This window comes from Adiantum capillus-veneris, chromosome 15, assembly GCF_014529385.1.
Source record: "Adiantum capillus-veneris isolate H3 chromosome 15, ASM1452938v2, whole genome shotgun sequence".
NCBI lineage: Eukaryota > Viridiplantae > Streptophyta > Polypodiopsida > Polypodiales > Pteridaceae > Adiantum > Adiantum capillus-veneris.
The window spans coordinates 147564282-147577502 of record NC_140945.1 but is presented as its reverse complement, the minus strand read 5'-3'; positions in this window follow the sequence as shown (position 1 = coordinate 147577502).

The following is a 13221-nucleotide window of genomic DNA, read 5'->3' as shown; positions in this document are numbered from 1 at the left end:
CTCTCAACACATGTAACTGCTTGTTGTGCAAGTAAATCGGCATCTTCATTTTGTTTCCTAGGAATATGATATAATTGCACCTCCTCAAATTGATTAAATAGCCTACGGATGGTATGAACTTTGGCCCTTAGTCTTTCATTTTTGCATGCCCAAATGCCTAAAATCTGCTTCACAATGAGAAGTGCATCCCCTTTTACCATGAGACGTTGTATACCATGGCCAATGAATATTTTTAAACCATGAAGTAGTGTGTCATATTCTGCTTCATTGTTGCTAGCTGAACTTGGTAGATTGAACTTCTCTTTCATGACCACCTCTCCACTTGGGTTGAGCAACACTAGCCCTCCCCCTGCTTTTCCTGTGGCTCGACAAAAAGCTCCATCAAAGAACAAGGTAAAAGCATTAGGAATACTTTTTGGTGGTGGCAATGGTAGGGTCTTTACTTCAGGCACCTTAATCTCCTTTTCATGCACCCTATAAGTGAGAATCCCTGCCAATTGTGCACGCACACTATCCTCTACCTTGAAAGAGTATTGAAACTCTTGCAACTCCATAATCCACTTTGAGATCCTAGTACTAAGATTCATTTGAGATGACACCCAAGGGAACAAATTTTCTGTAGTGAGAATTACAAAAGGTTTTGGTAGCAGGTAGGATCTAAACTTTCTCACCGCAAACATGAGAGAAAGCATCATGAGTTCTGCTTCTGTGTAGTCTCTCTCTAAAGCATTCATGACCCTACTAGCAAAGTAGATGGGTCGCATCCTTGTACTGTGGGAATCTTGTTGTAGCAACACAACACCAATTGTTTCCCTTCTAACACTAGAGCTAACAAAGAATGTGTACTCCCAACAAGGAGGCATGAGTGTTGGTAGCTTTGACAAAATGACTTTAATGTTACAAAAATACTCTTCAAGCTCATCAGACCATGCAAATTCTACTTGTTGTGTCAACTTTTGCAAAGGATGAAGCAACTCCGAGGCTAAGTGAATGAAGCGTGACATATACTTCACCTTCTGAATGAAAGACATGACCTCCTTAAGACTCTTCGGTGATGGGAGCTCAATAAGAGCCTTTGCCTTTGAACGATCCACCTCAATGCTTTTATAGGAAACCTTGTGACCGAGCAAGATCACTTCATCCTCACGTATGTGGCACTTGTCGGGGTTGAGTTGACCTCCCATGTCGTAGAGCTTTTTTAAACCTTCTTCTACCCTTTGTAGATGCAATGATTTTGAGCTATAAATACAGAAATCATCAATGAACACCCTAATTGACTTTCTAAAGAATGCTTGAAACACCATGTTCATGAAACGTTGGAATGTTGCAGGAGCATTTGTCAGACCAAATGGCATGACTCTAAAAGCATAACAACCCCAAGGAGTGATAAAGGTTGTTTTCAATTGATCTTCCAATGCGATACCTATTTGAAAGTAACCTGAGTAACCATCGCACACAGTGTAATTCTCATGACCAGCTACCTCATTTAGTATCTCATCCTGGAATGGGAGTGGAAAGTGATCTCTTTTTGTTGCCTCATTGAGGGGACGGTAATCCACACACACCCTCCACTTGCCATTTTTCTTAGGAGTGACAACAACAGGAGAGACCCACTCTAAATTCTCCACTGGATAAATGAAACCTGCTGCTAGAAGCTTTCTTACCTCCTTGAGTAGAGCCTATTCCTTTATAACTCCTAGCCTTCGTAGCTTCTGAGCTTTAGGTGTGGCCTCAGGCTTTAACTCAATCTTGTGTTGAACAACATCTACCCCACGCACGTCGGTGTAGTCTTTAGCAAAAAGCCTAGGAAACTTCCTTAGCACACATTTGAACTCCTCTCTTTCATCCTTTGTAAGTGTTGTTGATAGCATACCTTCCAGCATCCCTTCATCTTGAACACCTTCGTTCTCTTGAGGACCTACCTCCTCCAAGCCTTGACAAGAGGTCTCTTGGTTGCTTGGCTTAAACCTTACCCCCATGACTTCGATGGAAGACTCCTCTTCAGTAATGCTGCCGCTACTTTCTTCTTCTGAAGTGCTATCGGTCCAACCTTCTTCCGTCTCACTTTGAGATGATTCTTCATGGAGCTCCTCTTGGCGTTCCTCCTTCATGTCAAAGACAACCTTCTTATGATTGTCATTCCTGCAAATTAATTTCCCACTCTCCCAATCCTGCAAAGCTCGCATTTTCACTAGCCATGGTCTCCCTAGGATAAATGGGTAACCATTTCCTTTGGTAGACATGACATAAAAATCCACTGCCTTCTTAATGCCAAAGGCCTCCACAAAAACATTTTTACAAATGCCTACGCACCTAGCCTTGCTATTGTTTGCCATCTTGACCTTAATTTCAGGTGTCTCATAGATGTGCATGCCTAGTTTTTGCATGAGTCCCTCTGTCATGATGCAAATTTGTGCACCCCCATCCACTAGAGCTTTCCTAACCAATCTCCCTTTTATGTAACAATCTAGCACAGGTGTAATGTCCTCATTCATTTCAGCTTGTGCAATTTTTACAACAGGCACACTCTCTTTTACCTTTCTCCTAGTGCTAACTGCCCTTGTTAAATCCCTCCTAACTTGTGGACATAATGCAAGAAATTGAGGCCATGAGATATCAGGACCCTTTCCTCTCATGTCTTCCAAAAGGTTGTATATAGCCATTCCATGTCCAAGAGGAAAGTCTTGGAGGTTGATACGACGTCGAGTCCTCTTAGCTTCCTTGGTCTCCTTTGCCTTCTTTTCTCATCCATGGTCACTTTGTGATGTAACTCCTTCTTTCTCCTTACCTTTCCCTCGGCCACGCTTAATGCCATTTGCTTCCATGTCAACCTCTCTTGAATTTGTCACCTCTACCACATGCACGTTTGGGTCTGGCAAAGGTGGAACTCCTTCCACTCCTTGTGGAGGTGGTCTTGGTCCATTTGGCCTTTGTAGAAGTCTTGGTTGTTGACCAGCTCCTTCTCCTGCATTCATCACTGGGTAATTCAAGTTAGGTCTCCCTGGCTCTCCACAGGGCCAAGGAAAATTATACATCCCATGTCCAGACTCTCCGCAATTCCAACATTGCAAGACTCTCCTAGTTCGTGGCTCTCTCTCTTCTGACTTCTTTGCTTGTCCCTTTGGACCTACAGCTTGTGCAAGGTGAATTGACAGGCTGCTTAAAGATTCATTTAACTTCTCAATCACTTCAGTCGTTACCTCAGGAAGCTCCCTAGATGTTGATGCTTGTGACTTACCTTTGGGTCTAAGACCTTCTATTGGAACCTCTCCCCTTAAGCACTTGAGTTTCCTATACTTCTCAGTAGCCCTAGTTTCAGTTGCATCAAAGGTAGCAGGTGCACTCGCCTCAACTTTTACCTTAAGGTCAGGAAAGAGTACGGCTATGAACCTCTCCTTATTTAGAAATTCTGCACCATCACCAGGGTTAGCAACATTTGGTATCCATAGAGCCCAAAGACGTAGGAACTCTTGCTTGTACAAGTAGTAGTCATCTAAGTCTTTTTGCTTATGAGAAACAATGTCTTGCCATAATTTCTGAGTGTTTTGGGGATCAAAGAAGTATTTCTTGAAACGATTCAAAACTTCCGTGTAATTCCCTTTAACTTCCTCAGGCAAAGAGTCAAACCAAGTGCTAGCATCTTTCCTAAGGACTACCTCAAACATTTCTACACGTTCTTGATCAGTTACTATCCTCTTGATACGGCAAGACATCTTGAAATTCGCTAGAAATAATTCTGCATCCTCTCCAAGCTCTCCAAAGAAAAGAGGATATCCAAGCATTTGGCGTTGGCTCTCCATTGAATTGATTTCAAAGTGACGCGTTTTTGTTTTTTCTTTCTTTAAAAGATTTACACAATAATATTTTCTAAATTGCAATCTATTCTACAACAAAATAAAAATATTCACATCAAATGACCTATGATAATCAATAAGAGGTAGAATGACAGGGTTTGGTGACGCGAAAATTTCTCCTACTCTTTGGGCACCAAACATGAATACCATACGTTGTTGAAAATGGATTTTTATACTAATTGCAATGTTTACTCTAATGTGTGGAGTCAGATGAAAGGGAAAAACCTATATTCCTGGGCCATTATCCATGGTCTATGTATGACCTAATTCTTAAAACAAAACAAAAATATAAACGTCCAAACTAAGGTCGTACCTAATGAGAGGCAAAATAAAAGGATTTACTGATGAGTTTATCTCTACCAACATAAGAGGAACTTAAATTCTACGAATTACTCGCTGAAATTGCAACTTAGTACCAACAATTATGTGTACCTTTTGCCTTGCAATGGGAATGAAGGGATCATACAAATTCTCGTGATTCATGCAAGCTACTTGATTATGCTAAAGGTTGAGACTTCACAAAACATACACAAGCCTGTCCTCAGTGGGGGCACCAAAACTGAGGCGGTCCGGGGCGGGCAACAAGAAGAGCAACCTCTAGACACCCTTCAAGGCTCCCGTGCTGCTCAATGGGGCTGAGGCACAACACAACACAAACCAAAACAACAAACCCACAGCCAAATCCCAACTACACAAGGGGCACCACCTAGTTTAAGAGCGAACTAGGATGCAAAAGAGGAGAATCGTTAGACAACCCACAAACAAGCAAGGAATTTACACTAACCCTAACACCAATGGAATACTCTCACACACTAAAACACGAGAGAGAGAGAGAGAGAGAGAGAGAGAGAGAGAGAGAGAGAGAGAGAGAGAGAGAGAGAGAGATGGTGCTCGGGCTGCTTTGAAGTGTATCATTAATGATCAAGCAAACATAAATATATATATGTAAGAAAGAGAGAGAAGGGGGAAGGGGGTGCTTGTTGCACTAATGCCTTCTTACAAATCTGTCATGACCAATCAAAGTGAGATTAGTATTTGTTCAACATAGCCTGAGTAAAATTACACCACAACACATCACAAGAAAAAATCCACCCCAATCACTGTCTTAAGGCCAGGGGAGTCCTCTCCACCCTGTAACCCTCTTACAGCATGTGGGATTTATGGCTAAATTGATAACAATACCCGGAGACAAGCTATCAAGAACTTAAATAAAACACCAAGACACATACACATCATTATTGTCCATGACTTCACGTTGGAAGGGAGACAAGGTATCCATACTTAGTCCAAATTCACCCTCCTTGATTCAGCAAATGTTGGGATTACTCTAGTAGGAGAAATGATAGATTTCCTACTCTCAATTTAATGATCACTCTCTCTTACAATGGCATAGAGTTCCCTTGCTAATCACCCCTAATACAACACATACATATGCCTAATGCCAATGAGATTCCACTCAAGAGCTCCTTCTCAAGAGGTTGAGCTTGGCTTCTCAAGCTAGAGCATAGTGCTATTTCTTCTCCCCCCTTTTTGTGCTAGCTACACCCTCCTTTTATAGTAATTTTGAAGGCTAGGGTTACTCTTCTAACCATGGTTGGGTTAGATTTTCAGCAATTTATCTAATTTCTTTTGCTTGGAATTATCAAGAAGTTGGTGGGGAAAGAGAGAGAAGAGAAATGGAGGTGATAGGACTTTTCATAGTGGGTTAGTGTTAGTAGAGTTAGTATTAATTTATATATGGAATTGGATATTTACAATGGGAGTATCCATGTAGGATACAAATAAGGAAGAAAAACTCTTAAGAGGTAAGAAAGGGTGGATTTCTTACAAGGTTGATGCTCCAAGTGTCTTGAGTAGGGCCAATTTTGATGCTTGTTGACGGTCCACTAGCTTTGACGGTACATTTTTTCTTCACTCTTGACCTTCCTTGAGAGACAAGGTAATTGAAGCTGAGTAATCAACCACCATGATGCTGTCTTTTAAGAGAAGAGGCTGAATTTTGTGGTTTTTTTGATAGGTATGGGTAATTTGGAGGAGGAAAAATGAGACTAGGTGGTCAATTTTGGAATGGAATTGTGTGTGGGAGGTATGAGTTCACCATGGTTTCTCTTATTCTTCAAGGTTGAGGAGAAGGTGAGTAGGGTGCAGAGAGGAGTGGTGAGAGAGGTGGGGATGATGAGTGGAGAAGTGTGTGTGAAAGAGGAAAATGATAAAGTGGAAGAGAGAGTGTGGCTGCATAGCATGGGAAAACTGGGGTCCACTAATAAAATCATAGCTCATAGCTCGTAGCTCAAAAAAATATGAAAAAATTTGAGGCAAAAGTTCAGCCCACGAGCTACAACTTTTGTTTGTATCACCTTTTCAAATTCGGAGAGCAAGTGAATTTTAAAAATTCAGCAAAACCGACCGTTGTTTTCCACTGCACAAGGTCCTTGTGGGGTCCTTCTTTGGATAATTCTTTTGAATACCTCCAAGAGTGAGCCCTCCATAGTGCATGTATGCATGCCACCTACCCTTGACCTTATTTGGTAGGTCTATAATTGAAGATATTGTTGAGATCATGATATAAGTGAATAGTACAACTAAGAAAATCAAATATTGAGGGGTCTAAAAAATATATACATGTCAAATATAAATAATATAAGTGGAAAATATATAAAGGGGTCAAAAGAAATCTTTCTCATTATGAGGCTACCATAAAAGATAAATATTTTTGGTGTTCTAAGTTTTTAGAAAAAAAAACAAAATAGATGTAGGAAGGGAAAAATCACAATAGTGAAAAAATATACACATAAATAAAACTAGTTTTTTTGGATTTTTGTTGGGGTGGAGTTACACCAAATATAAGAGAAGGTTACATAAAAATATTTCTATATGGAATAAAGAGTATGAAAAATGGTAAGAAAATTTGTGGTAATGGTGAGGCAATGTACAGAGCATAAATAACACACACCTAGGTAGAAATATTTAAATAAATACCAAAATAATTATTAAAAATCCCTATATTTAGGCCATATATACAATGAAATATTTACACACAAAGAGGCCATAATATACTTTTATTTTTTTATTTTTTTATTTTTTTGGCTCAACTAGCCCAGTGACTAGCTAGCTGAGGGTTTTTAAGAAGATATGGGAAAAGCCCCCTAACTCACACACGCCTATGTACAGTGAAATGGTAGGGATAGCCATAGCGTTTGGGTGAATTTGGTAGGGTGGAGTAACTTAGTATGGCAATTATGGAGAGCCGAAAAACGGCTATCAGTAGTAACAAGACAATCAAGACTATTCTCACTAAGGTTGCGCAGAAGAAACCAGACCAGTGGGATTTGAAACTCCAGACTGCTTTATGGGCGTATAGGATAGCTTACAAGGTCACTGTTGGGTTGACACCATTCAAAATGGTGTATGGCATTGTGGTTCCTATGGAGTTTGTTATCCCAAGTATGAGAATGTCTCAGAAATATGGCTTAGACTTCAACCACAATCTAAAAACACGCCTAGATGAACTTATCGAGTTAGATGAACTGAGGCAATGGGCTATGCTGGAACAAGAAATTGTTCAGCAGTGAAGGAAGCACTAGCATGATCGCCGAGTTAAGGTTCAAGAATTTCAGAAAGGAGATTTGGTGCTTCTCTATCAGTCTAGACTAGGGCCGAAGAAGCCAAACCTGAAGATTGCTTGGGCATGACCATTTGAGGTAGACTGGGTCTTTTCCAATGGTACAATAAGACTTAAAGATTTATCAAAATTATTATTGCCAGGAGTATATAATGGTTCAAAGATCAAGCTCTACTATGCAGAAGCTAGAGAGTCTGGGCAAGAACAAGGTACTAGGAAATTGGGAACTAAAGATCAAGAGATATCAGAATCGGATATTTTTGGGCTTTTCCATGTGCAACCTATTCCAATTTCAGAACCAGTACCAGTAGAACCAAACCAGACTAATTTTAGAATTAGTACCAGTGTGATCAAACCAGATTGGGAACTAGTCCAGTATCAGTGGGAACACACTTTTCAATTTTTAAGCACTGAACGATCAGATGGCGTGCCATTAGTAATCATTTCAAGGATGGGTAGAAGTCTTGTCCAATGCATGTTTGCCACGACAGCAGCGATGCACACAAGTCTAGGAGCGGCAAGTGGTGGAGCTTTTATGGTGCGAACACGTATAACAGTCAAGAGAGTCGAAATTTTTCCTTATAGGTCTCCTACACGACGATTTCCTCCCGTTGTTCATTCGCCATCACTAAGCTTTGAGGTATCTTTGCTGCAGCCACAGACCTCGTCTTTTGAGGAGACAGTCGACTGTTGACTAGCTTTGCCAGCAACACCTGGGTACGGCTTTGAAGCATCAAGTAAGTCTTCCTCTTCCTCACCTGTTTCGTCGTCTTCATAGTGTATGGGTAGGAAGAAGCGTTCAGACAAGATGCAGGAATCTCTTGGGGAAACCCAAGCCATTGTCACTGCTGCAAAGGCAAGCCTTCCCGTCATTCCTTATAGCAAGATTCAGTGCTATGTATTCACCGACCAAGCAATGGCTTTGCTACAATTGTGGGATCTACGAGTCGTTCTGTAAGCCAAAAGAATCGCTTTTGATGCGTCCATCATAAAGCAAGTTCTTGATTCTTTTGATGCTGAAGATGGCAGTGCCATAGTGTATGGTCAAAAGGTGTCTACTACACCAGAAGACATCGCTTTTGCATTCCAGATGCCTAATGAGCCCAAGCCATATGTGGCAACCCCATAGTAGATCAGTATGGTCCTAAAGAAGGATAAACTTGCTAAGCGCAAGCGAAAAGCGAGTGGTTAAGGGATCCCAGTGGTGGCAGGACTGGAAGCTTCTATTGCTTACAGGTTTGTGGCCAAAGCAGTGAGTCTTAAAAATAATCCAACATATGTGTCTGAGAAAGTTTTTGTTATGCTGCTCGCTAAGACATTGGATTCAAAGGTCTCTATCAACCTTTGTCAGATCCTGTCACACAACGTGCTTCAGCAAACTGCCAAGTTGAAATCCCAGAATGTTTTTAAACCTTGGTATGTTTGGAAATTTTTATATTGGGCTACTACTCCAGATGCTCATGGCCAGGTAAAATCGGCTTGGAGTGAGAAGCCAGTTTCATAATCCAAGAATATTGATCTATCTTTAGATGACGAAGCCACAAACAGTGAGACCACTCCAACTGGTTTGAAAAGGAAGGCAACTGAAGACCAGGCTAGCAGTTCAAAGAAACCGAAGACTACACTGACGAAGAGCAGTGCTTTCTTGAAGCAGATAGAGAGTTAGGTCAAAACTGTGACTACTAAAAAGGCTATAGTTAGCCAACCTGATAAACAACCTGATCAGAATGCTGCGGTGAACCAATCAGTAGGACATAGTACAGTCGCTACTGGTACTGGCAAAGATCAGGCAAAAGCATCGACTTCTGAGAATGTAACAGAACAGTCCATTGTGGACAAAGAACAACTGGACAAGGGTAAGAGTCAACTGGACAAAGGCAAAGGACCAACATCTTCAACTTTACTGGGTGGTGTCTCTATCTTAAATAATGAAGAAGCTTTGCACCTGATAAAGAAGGACAGGTTGCAGCAGATGCAGACCCATCCATTGAAAGGGTGTCTCTTTCTAGAGAAAGCTGATTATGCATCCTTACCCTATATGGCTCCGGTTACAGTATATGAGCCTACTGATTCTGACCCAGCTACAATTAAGGATGGATGTTCAGTCCTCATCTAGTCTTTCTGGAATACTATTGTCCACTGTGTGGGACAAATGTTGGATGCTACAGGGTCGGAAGATGAATTGAATAAGGCTAAAGCTGACTTAAAGGACACTGAAGACCAGATTTAGAAGCTGAAGACAACAAGAGATGAGCAGAATCTGTGCCATAGGCTACTTGAAGCTCATTCGGATAGGGCTATTGAGCTATTAAAAAGCAAGTTATTCAAGGCTGAGTCTGATATGCATGTGAGGGAAGAAAGGAATGAAGCAGAGAGAGCTTCTGATTGGGCTGAAACGATGTTGAAAATGAAGAGAGTTGACTTAAACTCCTTGCTAATTAGCCATACAGCTTTGAAGGCTTTCCTCACTGACAGATATATTTATAATAGCCTGGCTGAAATTTTAAATCCAGTAGGCAATGCTGTCTTTGATCTGGAAAATTTGAAGTCTCTCATCGAGACCATGCAGAGTGATTTAAGACCATATTAGGTATTTTGGTAAAAATCTTACATTATGGGAATCTCCAAATCGACTAAATTCATGTAATTTGGGAATTTTCCACTTAAAGTGGGAAAAATTGAGGTGTGTGGTTAGTAAATAAAGTGAAAATCTCATAGGATTTTGGTGTTGATAAACACCAAAAGTCAAGAGGATGTACAACACATGGATTTGAATAATAAATATAAATTACATAAAACAAAGGAAGATACAAAAAAGATTTTGTTTACAAACTGACTAGTATAGTCACAATAGAAGCTCCACATAATTCTACTCCACATTTGATACCATATCTGAACTTTGATCCAAGTGTGGTTGATGTGCACGAGTGAGGCCTTCTTTGGCTTTTAGAGCATGCCTTTCTGGAATCTTTATTCTAGAAAATGGTCCTTCTTTGTTGGGTCTCTAGGACCAAACAATTGCATCTACAGTTTCCCACACTTGTGGGTCCTTATAGTTGACAGCCCAATAACCCTTCCAACAATTGCTGTAAGCTTGAGTATCTGTCATCCCACTTTTTCTCGCGCAAGGTGCCCAATATTGAATCAAGAGTTTTCTGTAGTTTGGTGATGTAGGCTCATTATCAATGTCAGATAAAGCCATTGCAAGCCACACTGGATAGATTTCTGTGTCACTCGGAACAAGCATAAGAAAGTCACCTTGGTGCACATCAGACATAGGGTCAAACTCTTCCCTTGGCCTATCTCGTTGAGGCCCACAAAAATGATCGTTCAACTCTTCAAGGCCTAGGAATCTTTCTGCTCCTTGTTGCAAATTCATTGTAGTGCTTTGTAGGTGAGAATATTCTTGAGTTTTTGGCCAAAACATTTCATACAAGACTCCCTCTGATATGATTGCTTTTCTAATCTCTTCAATTACCTTACTCCAATAATCTATCACGGGTCTATAATATCGTGGAATACTTGAACGATTCCCTAAATTTTTCCAAAATTCTATATAGTTCTTTAGCCCCAAAATGACTTCTTCGTGGGCCTTGACATACTCCGCCATTTGTACTAGAGGTGGATCTCCATGTGGTAACATTGGCTTGCCTTATGTGTCTGTTTTCCAAAGGCGAATACTTCCACTCCAACTTGATACACCTACATGTGCCTTATATTGCATCATTGGTGTCTCATCCTGCATAAAGAACCTGAACTGAAGCGGTTTGGAATGTCCAACAAGTATGTCTTGTCCATCACAAAGATAGCCATCACAATATTGCTTGAAATCGGGGATCTTTGTGAGAAAAAATGGAGCTGGAGATGAAGATGAGCTGTTTCGTAATGTATCCATCAAATGTGGCAAAGTATAGGTTTGTGTAACTCTCAGCTTCTCTGAAAACCTACTAAACATGGCGTCTATGTCCTCATGTGTATGCCCAACCATAAAAAATCCCAGATGGATGGTTTTGAAAACACCCCTTGCAACAAGCATTGACAAATAGGCAAATAAGTATCGAGTTTTGTTTTCCCCTGCACAATTATCCAATTGTAGCAACAAGTTCTCTGGCAATCTGCGAAATGTTGACCCCAATTCCTCTTCTGCAATTTCTGACGACTACACAATGGGCTCTTTTCCATCACTCAAGTTATGGTAGTCCAAAGCATCCCTTGAGTTCAAAGCATGTAGTAGTGAAATATTGCTCCTTGGAAGTCCATTTGTTACTAGATCACCAAGAGGATGCTTATCTATCCTCTCTAGGTTATGTAAACAATTAGCAATTGAGCCAATTGTAAGATTTGGATCAGCTGGCCACAAACCATTCAAGACAAAGTGTCCGTAATGACCTTCTCCATGTCCATGAGTGATCATGCCAGTCAATGGCACCTGCAGATTATATCCTGAATCCACACCCTTGGGAACAATGCGTAATCTAGGAATGGTAGTTTTCTTTTGATCCATCTTATCATAGATTATGCATACATATTTTTGTGGTTGAGTTTCTGAATACGTGCGCCATGCATAATATAGGCTTCTGCAACTCTTTTGTTGTGCCATGTGAACTTCTCTCTCCCTCAAGAGAAGAGCTCTCTCTTCAAGAGAAGGTTTAGCTTCTAACCTTGCCTTGATTGAGCTACAAATATTGCACTTAGAGAACTCACTCGTCTTTGTTAAAGTGACATGTGGGTACTCTTTGTTCCAAACTCTACCAAAAGAAGATTGGGATAGCTTCTTCTCATAGCCCATTTGGTCAAGTGTCGTGTTGATTTCACATAAAATATCCACTTGTTTGTATGTTGATGGAATCACCAATTGAGTCTCTCTTGAGCCATCTAGCAGTGTTCTACTTCTATGTGGCATCTTCTCAGAGTTGTTTTCCACAAACTCATTTAGTAGTTCTCTTGCTAAACTAGTATGTTGAAGTCCCCTTCTCAATGTACATGTGTTCCCATGTACATATTGGTGCACACCATTTTCAAAGTTCTCCTTGTATCGATAAAATGATGTCTTTGGTATTCCATGTAGCTCATACCATGGTCTACAACAAACAATAGAGCCATTTAGCCTGAATTGGTATCGTGACTTCTCATCTTTCTGATAACATATAGAAAGAACATCATAAACATAATTAGTGCGTGATTTTTGAGACTCTCCCCAAAACTGTTGTCGTAACCTTGTCACCATATCACGATCTGCAAACTGGCAACATTTTTGTGCACAACAATCAATGCATAATACCCTTTGAATTGATTTGTTTGAAAGGTAAAAAGTCGAAGCTGGTGCTGCTTTTGATTTTTGAGTCCTGTTCATGAAAGTGTATCGTCTCTTCCTTGACAACTGGACAACATTACTCCCATCAAGTTTTTTTCCAACATTGTTATCGTTGGATACATCCTCATATGTAGCATGCATGCCATCAACAGGAACAAATCGTTGTAATGGGCTCCCATTCAACATTGTTGTCTGCTTGATGGGCCACTTTAGCAAAGTGATGCTACCCACTTCAACCACATCATCAATGCTTGCATTTTCTCTTTCAATACCCACACCCACACAATCAGGACCAAGTTCCTGAAAGTTGACATAATCATGTGGAAATACATATAAGATGGTCCCTTCATTCATTGTTTGCATCATTGTGTCATCTTTTAAAAGGACCCTCTGATTTCTCCAAGACTCTCGAATCATTGCTTCAAATTCTG